The 16194-nt window shown below is 36.8% G+C and overlaps 1 protein-coding gene across 11 annotated transcripts in view; it reads right to left on the bottom strand.

Annotated features, from left to right (window-relative positions):
* The window catches only part of EPHA6 (EPH receptor A6), a 1033311-nt gene that overhangs the window by 160844 nt on the left and 856273 nt on the right, over positions 1–16194 (bottom strand). The gene's annotated exons all lie outside the window — the stretch shown is intronic.

Raw genomic sequence — 16194 nt, 5'->3', positions numbered from 1 at the left:
AAGTTGGTGGGATTTGTAATAGTTCTTGATCGTGTCTTTATTGGACATAGATTAGATCAACAAAACTATGATGGCGGTACATGAAAAGTAAATAACTCTGATTTCATAGTCTAGTGCAGAAGCTAAAATCAGAAGTTGAACATCATTTATTTCTTTTTTATCATATCTATTTGCAATTGTTACGGTTCCCAATATACCTCTATTAGATAGAACATTCAACATAAATAGCTGTTTTCTTTTTCAAAGAAAAGAATCTATTTGTTCTGCCCAATTGCCCTGGTTTAAAAGATAAATTCGTTTTAGGGAGGGAAAATTATATTTATCTGAAATAAACATGTATGACATATTTGCTTTTTACTTCTATATTTCTCATTTCTCATCGGGATTTTTAGCAATTCAATCTGCACTATGCACAGAGTTTTTCCTCAGGAGCGCAAAGAAGATCTGGAAAGAAATTATGTGTACCAGTGATGGAAATATTAGACCTCATATTGTAATTCATGTCCGTTTTATGAACTCAAAGCCTTGAGGGTTATAAAGGGTGACTGGAACAAATTAGTACAATGTCTGCAAATGCTAGATTTTACATTTGAATCTGTATTTTAAAGAAAAATGTGCTGAAGGTTAAATGTAGTAATAAAGATCCCCATTTATCATGCATAGAATTAGAATCCAAAGAAGTTTCCCATTTTGGCAAATTTCTATAATGTTCCTTAAAGTCATTAATTTCACCCAAATACATATTAAAAAAAAAAACTTATCAGAAAATATTGAGGTCAAATGAATTGTCAGCACTACTGAAGGGATCTAGAAGATTTGGGCTTTAAATCTGAGAATCTGTCATGAAATCCTTTATTTGGCCATTGATTCCAGAGAGCTTGAAGACAGGAGCTGGATGCAAACACTTGGTTGGCAAGGTGGGGAGAATAAGAGGTCCTTTTTATACGTAAATATAAAGATTATGAACTCAGTATTCCAGTTTGAATGATAATAGATTATGGATGTTAAGAGAAAATCTTGGTTATTACAATGTCTGCCCAAGTTCTTTTCATAGTCGCGCTTTTCTATCTATCTTGACCATTGCTGTTAGAGAAACATATTTATTTTCTAAAAATATATTTTAAAACAAATAAAAATGTATTTTTAAAAACTGACATTCCCTATTACCCAGAGAAATTGAGGCATAGAAAATTAAATCATTTGTCCAAAATCCAACAGCTGGGAAGTGGCAGTATCAAGCAGTCTGTCTGAGAGCTTAAGCTCTTACTTCTATGCCAAAGGTACCTCTCAGGTGAGTTTTATAGATCAGAACTGTAGGTCCCTTCCTGTCAGTCAATGCTCCCCAGTGGTGGACTGCATTGCTCCTAACCAGTCTTTTCATTCACTGGCTCATCAACTGTCATTCTCACCTATACTTGTTCAGTCTTGTTTCCTTCTCCCTTTCTTTTTGGTATTCTCCTGCCAGGATTATCTCCCAACTTGTTTGCTTCCCTAATCATACCTCACATCTCCCTAGAATTTATATATTGTACCCCGACGTTGAAAGTCTCCCATGATGACATTTCCTAAGGGTTGCATTCCCATCACATCTATTGTCTGCATTAGGAAAAGTGTTCTGGTTTTGTAGTAGGTTGTTTTCCCCTCCACCTTCCCATAGATGCTTTGCATCTCTATTTACTGGATTTCTCAAGGTCACCTCCCATAGATCTAAGCAGAGTAGGTGCTTCATAGAAACAAACTGATTTTTCTCATCATTTTCACAATTCCTAAGAGACTAACACTGAAGTATTTCAGCAAGATTCTAATCTATGTGAATACAAAGTGCTTTGGAATTAGTTCTGTCTATAACTCCTTGGGAGATACCTTTATACAGTCTTAAAATTAATCAGTGACAAGTTTCATCTTCTCATTAAAGATAATAAAGTATCAAATGAAGACTCCCCTGGTTTCTTATAAATTAAAAGTTTCACACCTGAGTGCTGTGTCTTTTGTATTTTGTTCAGTAGCATCAATTGAAAGCATTTGTTATTAAACTAAGGCTTTTTTTTTTTTTTTAGAATACTGATGGTTTCTAACCTGCAATTTGCTTCCTAGTGGTTTTCTATAGGAAGTTAGTTACACTGTGAAGATTACAAGTTTACAGTCCATGATTACCTTTTCTAATCAAGAAAATTGATAAGTATAAGGGAAATTATCAAAGTTAGGATGGTATTCTTTAAAGATGAGGTTAGGTGAGAGAAGTCTATTGGTTACAGTGCTTTTTCTGTGTTATTGTTCAGTTCAGTTCAGTTCAGTTGCTAGTTGTGTCTGACTCTTTGTGACCCCATGGACTGCAGCACGCCAGGCCTCCCTGTCCATCACCAACTCCAGGAGTTTACTCAAACTCACGTCCATTGAGTCGGTGATGCCATCCAACCATCTCATCCTCTGTCATCCCCTTCTCCTCCTACCTAAAATATTTCCCAGCATCAGGGTCCTTTCAAATGAGTCAGTTCTTCACAACAGGTAGCCAGAGTATTGGAGTTTCAGCTCCAGCATCAGTCCTTCCAGTGAATATTCAGGACTGATTTCCTGAATCAATGTTATTGTTAAATATGTAGAAATTATATGTTGCATTTTGCTCTTAGAAAATATACTTGGATGTGATTCTTTTTTATATTAAATATTTTCAAAATATTTAAGCTTATTTCCATTTTTACAGGTTTTTAAAAAATATTTATTTACTTTAATTGGAGGCTAATTACTTTACAAAATTGTAGGTTTTTTTTTTTTTTTTTTGCCATAAATTGACATGAATCAGTCATGGGTGTACATGTGTCCCCCATTCTGAACCCCCCTCCCACCTCCTTCCCCATTCCATCCCTCTGGGTCTTTCCAGTATCAGTTACCCTAAGTGCCTCACGTTGTAGGATTAACTTAGTATTCACATTGCGCTGAAATGAATGGACAAGGTCCATGGTTCTTGAATGTTAGTCATCTCAAAATTCCCAGATCTTTTTTTTAGAAGCCTTATCAGTTAAACAGCTCTTCATAAACACTTCTACAAGTCACACAAAAAGTGACTTTCTTTGGTTTTCCTTCATGAATAGCCCAGATATTGTTACAGATATTTTGAACTGCATTAGAATCAAGATTCTATAAGAAATCACTTATATTCTAAACACAATGAATCACAAAATCAAATGTCTTCTTTTTCTGTTATAGAGAACAATAATTTTCTTTAATCAGGACTTTTATAGATAATGAACTAATGAATCTTTTTCAAATTTGCAGCTTAATACATATGATGATTTTTATACAGGAGGTATTAAGAAACCATACAATGATAAGACTATTGTTAAAGGAAACAAAAGAGAGGTATTCTTTAAATGTTTCAGGGAAATGTGGGGGCAACTATTTTGGGAGTGGAAGTGTCCCCCTTTTTGGCCTCAGAGAAGACTCTGAAAGGAGATTATAGATTCAACATTTTCATATAAATAATGAGTTTTTGCTGGATGTAATGTTTTGTATCAGCTTGGCAATTTCTCATGTACAATTTCTCAGTATTATTAAGAATCTAACAAATTTCAACAACCCTAAAACTATTACAGATTTAAATCAATGGTAGTTTATTTAGCATTATATAGCATCCACATTTTGTCTAATAGATAACAAAATTTGTGATAATAATTTGGATTGACAACTAGACTGCTTGTATTTTTTTCCTCCCAAGTTGTAATTCAGGACTTTTAGAGTCTGTTATTTATTTCTACCTCCCTGTTTCTGCTGTACTAATAATGAATTATAATTATAATCTCAAACAGATTTGATAACAAATGAAATGGTTTTCTTATCCCTCTAAGGCTGGATGGCATCACCGATTCGATGGACATGAGTTTGAGTGAACTCCGGGAGTTGGTGATGACAGGGAGGCCTGGCGTGCTGCGATTCATGGGGTCGCAAAGAGTCGGACACAACTGAGCGACTGAACTGAACTGAACTGAAGGCTTTCAAAGGATGTGGATGACATAAATTTGAACATTATATATTAAATAGTTATTTTCATTCACAAGATAAGAACTAAAATTGGAGGACTGTTTTCTTAACACTGTTGCCTGATGATTATCAGATCATGTCCCAAATGAAATGTATTCTCAGTGAATTCAAATACAAACTTAAAAAATTTCTCTTGAACCTTCTTTTTCTCCTCTATTCCTGTTTTGGTTAAGATACCACCATGCATCTAATAACCCAGGTTTGAAACTTTATTGTAATATTGGATTCTCTACTTTATCAAACCCATCTTAGTCCATAAGTTATTAAGTGGTGCTGACTCTATACAAAATCTATTATCACTGTTCACATTCTGCATTTGTTTTCTCTTGCTTGACCTATTACAATAATCGTTAATTGGTTGTACCTGTTAATGCTTACATAATATTTATTTTAAACATTCAGCAATATTGCATATATACATATTTAAGTGCCTACTATGTATCAAGTACTCTTCTGGTTTCTGGAGAAACATCTCCAATCAATACAAGATTCAGCTCTCATGGAGTGTATAGTGGAAAGGCAGATAGAAATAAGTAAAGAATTGCTATAAAGGGCTAAAGACTGTTTTACATATTGCATTGTTTCTTCAGGATTAAAGTCCAAACTGCTTGGCAACTACATTCCTTCTCAGTCTCTCCTCTACCTTTTATTTCCTTTGTTATCTTTTACCACCTTAGTTCTGTCACCTCCTATTTTTCAAATTCTCTGGGGGACTCATAATTCTCTAAGAATGACTTTCCTTGTACCTTCCTCTTCTCCTTGGAAGACTGCCGTCTTACTCTCTTTATTTGGTAAAGTCATATACTTATTTATTAAAAAAAAAAACCCAGAAACTTAAATACCATCTCCACTGTCAATTCTCCTGTGAATCACTTTTGTTTTAGGAAGATTTTATTGTTTACTTTCTCTTCTGTTTACACTTCATCAAGAAATTATATAACACTTACTAGGTATGACGTTGATGACCTAACTACATAGGTGTCTGCTTCCTTCTCTAAAATGCCACTGAGGTCAGGACTGGTGCTTAATTTGTGTCTGTAAGTTCATTATCTACATTTAGCACAGAGGGCAGTACAAACAAGGTACTCAAAAAAGTTTTTTTTTTACTGGAATGTCAAAAGGAACACACAAATAAAGATGTTTTCTAAGAATAATTCTAGACCTAGAGCAGAGTTACTGAAATAACAGAATGGCAAATCAATGGACTTTAATTTTAAATTATTTGTATTAAGGGGACAACAGAGGGTGAGATGGCAGGATGGCACACCAACTCGATGGGCATGAGTTTGAGCAAGCTCTGGAAGTTGGTGATGGAAAGGGAAGGCTGGCGTGCTGCAGTCCACAGGGTGGCAAAGAATTGGACGGGACTGAGTGACTGAACTGAACTGACTTTGCATTATGAAAATACGGTTTTGAACAGAAAAAAAGCATAATTCCAATTTAAGCTATGCTACCTTCATGATCTTGGGCAAGTTATTTTAGTTCTTTGGCTTTTGCATCTATACAATGAAGATAATATTACATATCATATATACTTTTTCAAAGGAGTAGATGAAAAAAATACAATTGACACAGAGTCTGGCAATAGCTGCACTCAAAAATGGTGGTGTACCTTTATTTTTTTTTCCTTTTGGGTATGGTTACTGATTTCCCCTTATTATCATAATTGTACATTAGGCAGAAAAAATAGTTTTATAAAAAGGGACCATTTCCATATTTTACTGTACTTTGGTGTTGATATAAAAATTCTTTGATATCCTATGGCAAAGTAAAAACAATTGATAGTTCAGTTCAGTTCAGTTGCTCAGTCATGTCTGACTCTTTGCAACCCCATGGACTGTAGAACGCCAGGTTTCCTGTCCATCATCAACTCCTGGAACATGCTCAAACTCATGTCCATCAAGTCTGTGATGCATCAAACCATCTCATCCTTTGTCATCATCTTCTCCTGTCTTCAATTTTTCCCAGCATCAGGGTCTCTTCTAAGGTGTCAGTTCTTCGTATCAGGTGGCCAAAGTATTGGAGCTTCAGCATCAGTCCTTCCAATGAATATTCAGGACTGATTTCCTTTAGGATGGACTGGTTGGATCTCCTGGCAGTCAAGGGACTCCCAAGAATCTTCTCCAACACTACAGTTCAAAAGCATCAATTCTTTGGTGCTCGACTTTCTTTATAGTCCATCTCTCACATCCATACATCCATACATGACTACCGGAAAACCCATAGCTTGAACTAGATGGACCTTGTTGGCAAAGTAATGTCTCTGCTTTTTAACATACTGGCTATGTTTGTCATAGCTTTTCTTCCAAGGAGCAAGTGTCTTTTAATTTCATGGCTGCAGTCACCATCTACAGTGATTTTGGAGCCCCCAAAATAAAGTCTCTCATTGTTTTACCATCTGTTTGCCATCAAGTGATGGAACAGATGCCATGATCTTAGTTTTTTGAATGTTGAGTTTTAAGCCAACATTTTCACTCTCCTCTTTCACTTTCATCAAGAGGGTCTTTAGTTCTTCTTCGCTTTCTATCATAAGGGTGGGGTTATCTGCATATCTGACATTATTAATGTTTCTCTCAGCAATCTTGATTCCAGCTTGTGCTTCATACAACCCAGCGTTTTTCATTATGTACTTTGCATATAAGTTAAATAAGCTGGGTGACAATATACAGCCTTGACATACTCCTTTCCCAATTTGGAACCAGTCTGTTGTTCCAGTCCAGTTCTAACGGTTGCTTCTTGACCTACATACAGATTTCTCAAGAGGTAGGTTAGGTGGTCTGGTATTACCATGTCTTTAAGAATATCCCACAATTTGTTGTGACCCACACAGTCAAAGGCTTTGGCATAGTCAATAAAGCAGAAGTAGATATTTTTCTGGAACTCTCTTGCTTTATTGATGATCCAGTGGATGCTGGCAATTTGATCTCTGGTTCCTCTGCCTTTTCTAAAACCAGCTTGAACATCTGGAAGTTCACAGTTCATGTACTATTGAAGCCTGGCTTGGAGAATTTTAAGCATTACTTTACCAGCGTGTGAGATGAGTGCAATTATGTGGTAGTTTGAGCATTCTTTGGCATTGCCTTTCTTTGGGGTTGGTATGAAAATTGACTTTTTCCAGTCCTGTGGCCACGGCTGAGTTTTCCAAATTTGCTGGCATATTGAGTATAACACTTCACAGCATCATCTTTTAGGATTTGAAATAGCTCAAGTGGAATTCCATCACCTCCACTAGCTTTGTTTGCAGTGATGCTTCCTAAGTGATACTTCTTAAGGCCCACGTGACTTGCATTCCAGGATGTCTGGCTCTAGGTGAGTGATCAAACCATCATGGTTATCTGGGTCATGAAGATCTTTATTGTATAATTCTTCTGTGTATTCTTGCCACCTCTTCTTAATATCTTCTGCTTCTGTTAGGTCCATACCATTTCCGTCCTTTATTGTGCCCATCTTTGCATGATATGTTCCCTTGGTATCTCTAATTTTCTTCAAGAGATCTCTAGTCTTTCCCATTCTATTGTTTTCCTTTATTTCTTTGCATTGATCACTGAGGAAGGCTTTCTTATATCTCCTTGTTATTTGGAACTCTGCATTTAGATGGGTATATCTTGCTTTTTCTCCTTTGCCTTTTGCTTCTCTTCTTTCTCAGCTATTTTTAAGCTTCCTAAGACAATCAATTTGCCTTTCTGCATTACTTTTTATTGGGGATGGTCTCAATCACTGCCTTCTGTACAGTATCATGAACCTCTGTCCATAGTTCTTCAGGCATTCTGTCTGTCAGATGTAATCCCTTGAATCTGTTTGTCACCCCCACTGTATAATCATAAGGGATATGATTTAGGTCATACCTGGATGGTCTAGGGTTTTCCCTACTTTCTTCAATTTAACTCTGAATTTTGCAATAAGCAGTTTATGATCTGAGCCAAAGTCAGCTCCCTGTCTTGTTTTTTCTGACTGTATAGAGTTCCTCCATCTTTGACTGAAAAGAATATAATTAATCATATTTTGGTATTGACCGTCTGGTGATGTCCATGTGTAGAGTCTTCTCTTGTGTTGTTGGAAGAGGGTATTTGATATGACCAGTGTGTTTTCTTGGCAAAACTCTGTTAGCCTTTGCCCTGCTTCATTTGTACTCCAAGGCCAAATTTGCCTGTTACTCCAGGTATCACTTGACTTCCTACTTTTGCATTCCAGTCCCCTATAATGAAAAGTACACCTTTTTTTGGATGTTAGTTCTAGAAGATCTTGTAGGTCTTCATAGAATCGTTCAACTTCAGCTCCTTCAGCATTACTGCTTGGGGCAAGGACTTGGATTACTGTGATACTGAATGGTTTGCCTTGGAAACGAACAGAGATCATTCTGTGGTATTTTGAGATTGCAGCCAAGTACTGCATTTCAGACTCTTTTGTTGACTGTGAAGGCTACTCCCTTTCTTCTAAGGGATTCTTGCCCACAGTGGTAGATATAATGGTCATCTGAGTTAAATTTAGCCATTCCAGTTCGTTTTAGTTCACTGATTCCTAAAATGTTGAATTTCACCCTTGCCATCTCCTGTTTGATCACTTCCAATTTACCTTGATTCATGGACTTAACATTCCAGGTTCCCATGCAATATTGTTCTTTAGCATTGGACATTACTTCACAACCAGTCACATCCACAACTGGGTGTTGTTTTTGCTTTGGCTCCATCTCTTCATTCTTTCTGGATTTATTTCTCCACTGTTCTCCAGTAGCATTTTGGGCACATATCAACCTGGGGAGTTCATCTTTCAGTGTCCTATCTTTTGTTTTTTCGTACTGTTCATGGAGTTCTCAAGGCAAGAACACTGAAGTGGTTTGCCATTCCCTTCTCCAGTGGACCCCGTTTTGTTGAAACCCTCCACCAAGAACTGTCTGTTTTGGCTCGCCCTACACGGCATGGCTCATAGTTTCATTGAGTTAGACAATGGTGTGGTCCATGTAATCAGTTTGATTAATTTTCTGTGTTTGTGGTTTTCCTTCTGTATGCCTTCTGATGGATAAGGATAAGAGACTTATGAAGCTTCCTGATGGGAGAGACTGACTAAGGGGGAAACTGTTCTGATGGGCGTGGCCATGCTCAGTAAATCTTTAACCCAATTTGATAGTTACGTGTTTTATATGATGCAGTTAATTCCTGGTTTTATCATGGTAGTCCTTGTGTCCCAGGCAAACTGTGATGGTATATTACCTTACACCTTATGTACTAGCATAGTGCAGGCAGAAGATGTGAGATTAGAGTCAGAGCACATGCTGCTGAAGACTTCCACTTTGGGCAAGTGCCCTATCATAACTCACTTATCTCACTGCTTCACAGTCCTCATTTGTACACTATATACATTCCTCACTTGTGTATTTATACATAATATTAACACCTCCATGTTCAGTCACATGAGATTGATTATATCATAATGGAGGAGTTCAGTTCAGTTGCTCAGTCATGTCTGACTCTTTGTGACCCCATGGACTGCAGCATGCCAGCCCTCCCTGTCCATCACTAACTCCTGGAGTTTACTCAAACACATGTCCATTGAATCGGTGATGCCATTCCACCATCTCATCCTCTGTCATCCCCTTCTCCTCCTGCCTTCAATTTTTCCCAGCATCAGGGTCTTTTCTAGTGAGTCAGTTCTTCACATCAAGTGGCCAAGCTATAGGAGTTTCAGCTTCAGCATCAGTCCTTCCAATGAATATTCAGGACTGATTTCCTTTAGGATGGACTGGTTGGATCTTCTTGCAGTCCAAAAGACTTTCAAGATCTTCTCCAACACCACAGTTCAAAAGCATCAATTCTTTGGCACTCAACTTTCTTTATAGTGCAACTCTCGCATCCATACCTGACTACTGGAAAAACCATAGCTTTGACTAGATGGAACTTTGTTGGCAAAGTAGTGTGTCTGCTTTTTAATATGCTGTCTAGGTTGGTTATAACTTTTCTTCCAAGGAGCAAGCGTCTTTTAATTTCATGGCTGCAATCACCATCTGCACTGATTTTGGAGCCCCCCAAAATAAAGTCAGCCACTGTTTCCACTGTTTCTCCATCTATTTCCCATGAAATGATGGGACCAGATGCCATGATTTTAGTTTTCTGAATGTTGAGTCTTAAGGCAACATTTTCATTCTCTTCTTTCACTTTCATGAAGAGGCTCTTTAGTTCTTTTTTGCTTTCTGCCATAAGGGTGGTGGCATGTGCATATTTTAATATCATTCTACAATATAGAGTATCTGCATGAAGTAGATTCTTACTCCTATCTAAAAGGCCATCTTGTGTCTTCTGTACTCTCTTTGCAGATTTCTGCCCCTACCAGTATATCTTAGGTTACTCTTGAATTAATTTTAATCTTAGAAATGTTTGAAACTTCTAAATATGTATAATAATTATTGTTAATTTCTTTCAATGCTTTCTCTTAATTGCTTTACTTTGCTTTTAAAATTCAGAAGTGATCCAAATACCTTTGGATTAATGCTGAATAATAAATTATTTTATTCTGTGATAAAACAGTTGAGTAGAAATTAGGGTTTTTTTTTTTTGCATTTATGAAAATAATATCACTTCTGGATTTGAGAGTAAGTCAAAGATACGAGGCTAAAGAAATGAAATATAATTTTCTTGACAGTTTCAGAAAGCAGTGGCATACCATTTGTATCAATTAACTTCAGTAATATTCAGTACTTTCTTTCTTTCCACTGGAAATTACATATGACCAAAAAGATGTCTCTTTAACTAGAAGTGCCTTATTGACAATGCAAGTTAGTTACTACCAAAGATGTTTAATTTAGACTGTGGTTTCCAAAGTAAGATACTAACCAGATTGTAAGATTTTAGTAACATTTGAATTAAGAATGGCTTTCTTGATTTTTTAGTACATCAGCACATATAAAAGTAATGTTATAATAATCATATTAAAAGCATATACATTGAAATTAGTTAATTTATGACTTTTAGATTTCCCTCTATTGTGAAATAAATAATTGATTATATAACAATCAATAATTTAATTAATATTGGGGTTTCCTGTGTGGCTCAATTGGTAAAGAACCCACCTGCAATGTAGGAGACATAAGAGACCCAAGTTTGATCCTTGGGTCAGGAAGGTCCCCTGGTGAAGGAAATGGCAACCCACTCTAGTATTCTTGTCTGGAGAATCCCATGGACAGAGGAGCCTGGTGGGCTACAATCCATGGAGTGCAAGAGTTGGACATGACACTAGGCAGCAATGAACAAAACACACCAGAGAATCCTTATAAACTTGTAATACTGTGAAATGTTCAAAACATGAAAATGAAACTTATGCTAAGTTCAAAACAAAACTAAACTGCTTGTCAAATAAATAATTTCATATCACTTTTGTTCTTGGTTTCTTTCTGTGAAAACTTTCTCTGTTTATAATTTAAAAATAGATACTACATCTAAATCAGAACATATGTAATAACAACTGACTTAAAAAATAAGTTTTTCAATGTGCTGGATATTGCTCTAAGAGTTGTACATGTGTTAACTCATTTAATCCTCACGCCAGGACCTGCCGTGAGTGTAATCACTAGTTCAATCTAACAGATATGATTACGGATTCACTGAGAGTTGAAGGAACCTGTCCAAGGATACACACTGAGAAATTGGCAGAGCCAGGGCTTGCAGCCAGACAATCTGGCTTCAGAGTCTGAATGCCTGGCCATCTTGTCATACCCCCAAATGATATTTGGGTCTCCATTAGTAATTTAGAAAACATGAAACATTGCCCCAAATCTCTCTGTGCCTCATCTTAGAAACACATCCTGGAAATCCATTATGGACTATTCACTGTATTGCTGCCAAAGATGTTTTGTCCTTGAGAAGTTCTAGGATTTTAAAGCCCCATAAAGACTTATGATAGTCTATATACAAAGGGAAGTGCATGCGAAGGAAACACGTTGGGATAGCCTGTAGATTTTGCTTCTCCCATCTCCTAAACATCAGTTTATGATAATGATCTTAAGTGTAATTTACAAAGGAATGTTTTAAGAAAGAGTCCTGAAGCTCTGAGAAAAAGATGTCATATTTTCCAGTAGCGTTTCAAAAGTCGTGCTCTACTCTGGCTTCAAAAGTGTGTTATGATTATATAAATGATCAAATATTCAGTCTTTTGGTCTTTTATATGATTCACTAATCAAAAGAAAATCAACAGAAAATTTAAAAGTCAAACAAATTTCTGCATAGGATATATTTAATCTTAACTGTATTGGTTATTTATGGTGAGATTTTAATTATAATGGAGAAAACATTGTTAAATGAATCAACGCTTTCTTGCTCAGTAGTGTCCAATTCTTTGCAACCCTATGGACTGTAGCCAGGCTCCTCTGTCTATGGGATTCTCCTGGCAAGAATACTGGAGTGGATTGCCATGCCCACCTGCAGGGGAACTTCCTGACCCAGGGATCAAACCTGCGTCTCCTGAGGCTCCTATATTGCAGTGGATTCTTCAGCACTGAGTCATCAGGAAAATCCAAATGACTCATATATATGATGTAAATTAAACTACCAGCTACTTTTATTTTTTCACCCTCAGGAAAGTTACTACTTACTTTTTAATCTTTTCTGCAACTCTTACAAATAATTTAAATTTTTTTAATGTTCAATTTTGTTAAGCACATTTCTGTAAGACCTCTGTGTATAGAACTATGAAAAGCTAACACTGTGCCACAGGGCAACTTCCACTGAGCTTTGTTCTATAATGCAAGAGAACAAAAGCTGAGATGAAATGTGTTTTACAACAGGGCTGGTCTTTCCCCACCTTTCTATGTTCCAAAGTGGCCCAGCAGCCCAGGAGAGCAAGCATGGCACTCTGTGGGAAGGCAAGAAGCATTTATGCAGCTCGGTTTCTTTTATTTCGCATTAAGGTGAAAACACCAATACAACAATCCCAATCGAAACACAAAGATTAAACACTGACTCACATGGAGAGTAAGCTTTAGCAGACTGTGCAAAATTTTTCAGAATGTTTCTTTCTGAAAAGAAAACAGTTCTTGGATGAATCTTTTGAAAGTGTTGATAGTGTCTTTGAATTGGACCAAAATAGATGGTACAGTTTGTGATAATAAAACACAAACGTCTCTAGGGCATTGATATATGTTCTCAACTGAGAATTTAAACTGTCATATATGTAAAGTCTGGATTTTTAAGAAACTTATTCAAATAGTATTTAGAGAAAAAAAAGCATTTATGCTAATTAGAAAGCAGAGCTAAAGTCAAAGGCTAAAACTATTTAAGGAATCTGAAAATAGAAAAGTACAAACAACTAGTAAAATACATCTGGAGATTACTTAAAGGCTCCTTTAAGATTTTTCATGTCTTTCTGACAGGAAAAAACAATTGAAACTATCTTTGAAAATGTCCCAAAGAAAGTGAAAGTGAAAGTCACTCAGTTGTGTCTGACTCTTTAGATCCCATGGCCTATAGAGTCCATAGAATTCTCCAGGCAGAATACTGGAGTGGGTAGCCTTTCCCTTCACCAGGGGATCTTCCCAAACCAGGGATCAAACCCAGGTCTCCCACATTGCAGGTGGATTCTTTACCAGCTGAGCCACAAGGGAAGCCTGTAAATGTTGGAGTTTGATACCAAATGCACCCTGGGCTTTGTTTCTTTTTCTTTTAAATGCATTGTCAATCTTACATGAAGATGCTGCTGCTCATGATGTCAGTGAAACAGAGCTTTACATATAGAATATTAAGTTTTTAATAATCTGAAATTCTTCATTGATGGACTTCAAGAGAGCCAGAGACTTCCTAAAATTATATACAAACATTTATTTATATGAGTATATATCCATTTTCTTGGAAAAGAGAGTCTGTTATTTTTGGCCAGAAAACAAAGTATACTCCATAAAGAATCTGAGTCTGTGAACTGTACCACAACATCAGGATCATCTAACAATAGGAGTCCTTAAACCCACAGATTGTGCAACAGATTAAAGTTTTTATAGACTGAATGATACTTGAAGGTTTGAATTACACCTTCATTTTATATATATTCTCATCCTGACTTTTCTTTGTCCAAATGATATCTTCAAGTGGTCATCCATAAATTTTAAATCATTTTCTAACCTTTTGTGTATTTCTCCTCAGGAAAGTCAAAGAACCAAAAGATGACATACATACTCTTTGGAACTCACTGACCTTAAGCAACAAAGGAAGCAGACCAAACACAAATCTTAATGTTATCTGGCTAACCTTTCTTGCAGTGGTTTTGGAATAGTTAGAATAGAAAAAGGAGTCCAAAATGGCAGTGGCTAAAAGATAGACAAAGAAAGGGGAAAAGCCTGTGAAAAGGGAACAAAGGAAAAATTCGTGGATCAGAGTGAGAACCTCAGGTGAAACAAACAGGTCCCCTTCCTGGCTAGCTCTAGTTTGCCTAGTTTGCCTAGGGCAGGCCAGGTGGGAGGAGCCAAAGCATATAAAAAGAGGGAGCCAAGACCGACTGACTCCTCTCCTGCGAGGTCAGCTCATCTTCATGCGTGGGGATGGATTTTCTTTACCAAATAAAACTCTGAGCTGTAATGAAGCTGTAACACTGGTCCGTCATTTTAAATCTTTGTTGTAGTGAGACAGAACTGAGGAAATTACACTCTCTCCTAACATATCAATATATGCCAAAAAGTGTTTTTAAATAATTCTAACCTAGCAATAACAGTGTTGCAAACACTGTTGTTTAAGGGGGGTGTTTACATATGTTTAAAATTAAAGTGTTTACATATGTTTAACTAGAAATACGCTTACTCCTTGGAAGGAAAGTTATGACCAACTTAGCATATTCAAAAGCAGAGACATTACTTTGTCAACAAAGGTTCGTCTAGTCAAGGCTATGGTTTTTCCTGTGGTCATGTATGGATGTGAGAGTTGGACTGTGAGGAAGGCTGAGCACCGAAGAATTGATGCTTTTGAACTGTGGTGTTGGAGAAGACTCTTGAGAGTCCCTTGGACTGCAAGGATATCCAACCAGTCCATCCTAAAGGAGATCAGTCCTGGGTGTTCATTGGAAGGACTGATACTAAAGCTGAAACTCTAATACTTTGGCCACCTCATGCGAAGAGTTGACTCATTGGAAAAGACTCTGATGCTGGGAGGGATTAGGGGCAAGAGGAGAAGGGGATGACAGAGGATGAGATGGCTGGATGGCATCACTGACTTGATGGACGTGAGTCTGGGTGAACTCCGGGAGTTGGTGATGGACAGGGAGGCCTGTGGTGCTGCGATTCATGGGGTCGCAAAGAGTCGGACACGACTGAGTGACTGATCTGATCTGAACTAGAAATACAGTCACTCATGTCACGTTTCTTGTGCTTCTGTCAGCAGGGTGTATTCTCTGTCATTTAATCAGTGACCTTCTCTCCTCTATACCTTTCCTCAAATCTGAAATAGAATAATCTTGGTCTTTTCCCTGATCCTACCTCAGAGTCCCTATCCTAGTTTCAAATAGTTGCAGTTTACAGAATTTCCTTTTAAAGTCTGGAGCTGAATAAACTTTCAAGGAGGAGCATTGTCTAGGAGACATAACTGTGCAGAACAGTATTGAGGGGCTTACTGGGGCTTGAAATCATACACATTGCAAGGAATAAAGAAACCAGGAATTAGGAATCAAGATGAAGGTTTCTCTTACCACACACAAATTCAAAATTTGCACTTTGAATCATTTATTCAGGATTTTACTTTGCACATTTAATCTAATTTAATTTATTCCTATTATAATTAGCTCTTGGTTTAAGTAGGTACAAACAAAAACACTCATTCACATACATCTTATTCAGGGTAATTGGCAACATTTTTAGCCACAGAAATATATAAAATACACACCCTTCAACCAAAAAAGAGTTTGTTTCCCGCCCCGCCCCCACCCCGAAGACTTCTTACATGAAATGTAAACCAACATCTCTTATCTTTTATGTACATTTATTACAACAGTATTTGTTAAACATAAAGAAATTTGCCATAAATACTACCAAAAAATATAAAAAGAATAATCATTCACAGGAGAACTGTAGCAAGTAGAAATTTTGTCAAAAGTGATTAAGTTTTAAATATCCAATTGTAGACTGAAAACAAAGATACTGATTTTTTTTTTTTTTTTAGGATGCCTGAACATATAAAGAAGTGGAACAGTTTACTTTGA

This window comes from Bos taurus, chromosome 1 (genome assembly GCF_002263795.3).
Source record: "Bos taurus isolate L1 Dominette 01449 registration number 42190680 breed Hereford chromosome 1, ARS-UCD2.0, whole genome shotgun sequence".
In the NCBI taxonomy this organism is placed as follows: Eukaryota; Metazoa; Chordata; class Mammalia; order Artiodactyla; family Bovidae; genus Bos; species Bos taurus.
Note: the sequence above shows the minus strand (reverse complement) of the source record. Positions and strands in the feature narration are given on the sequence as shown.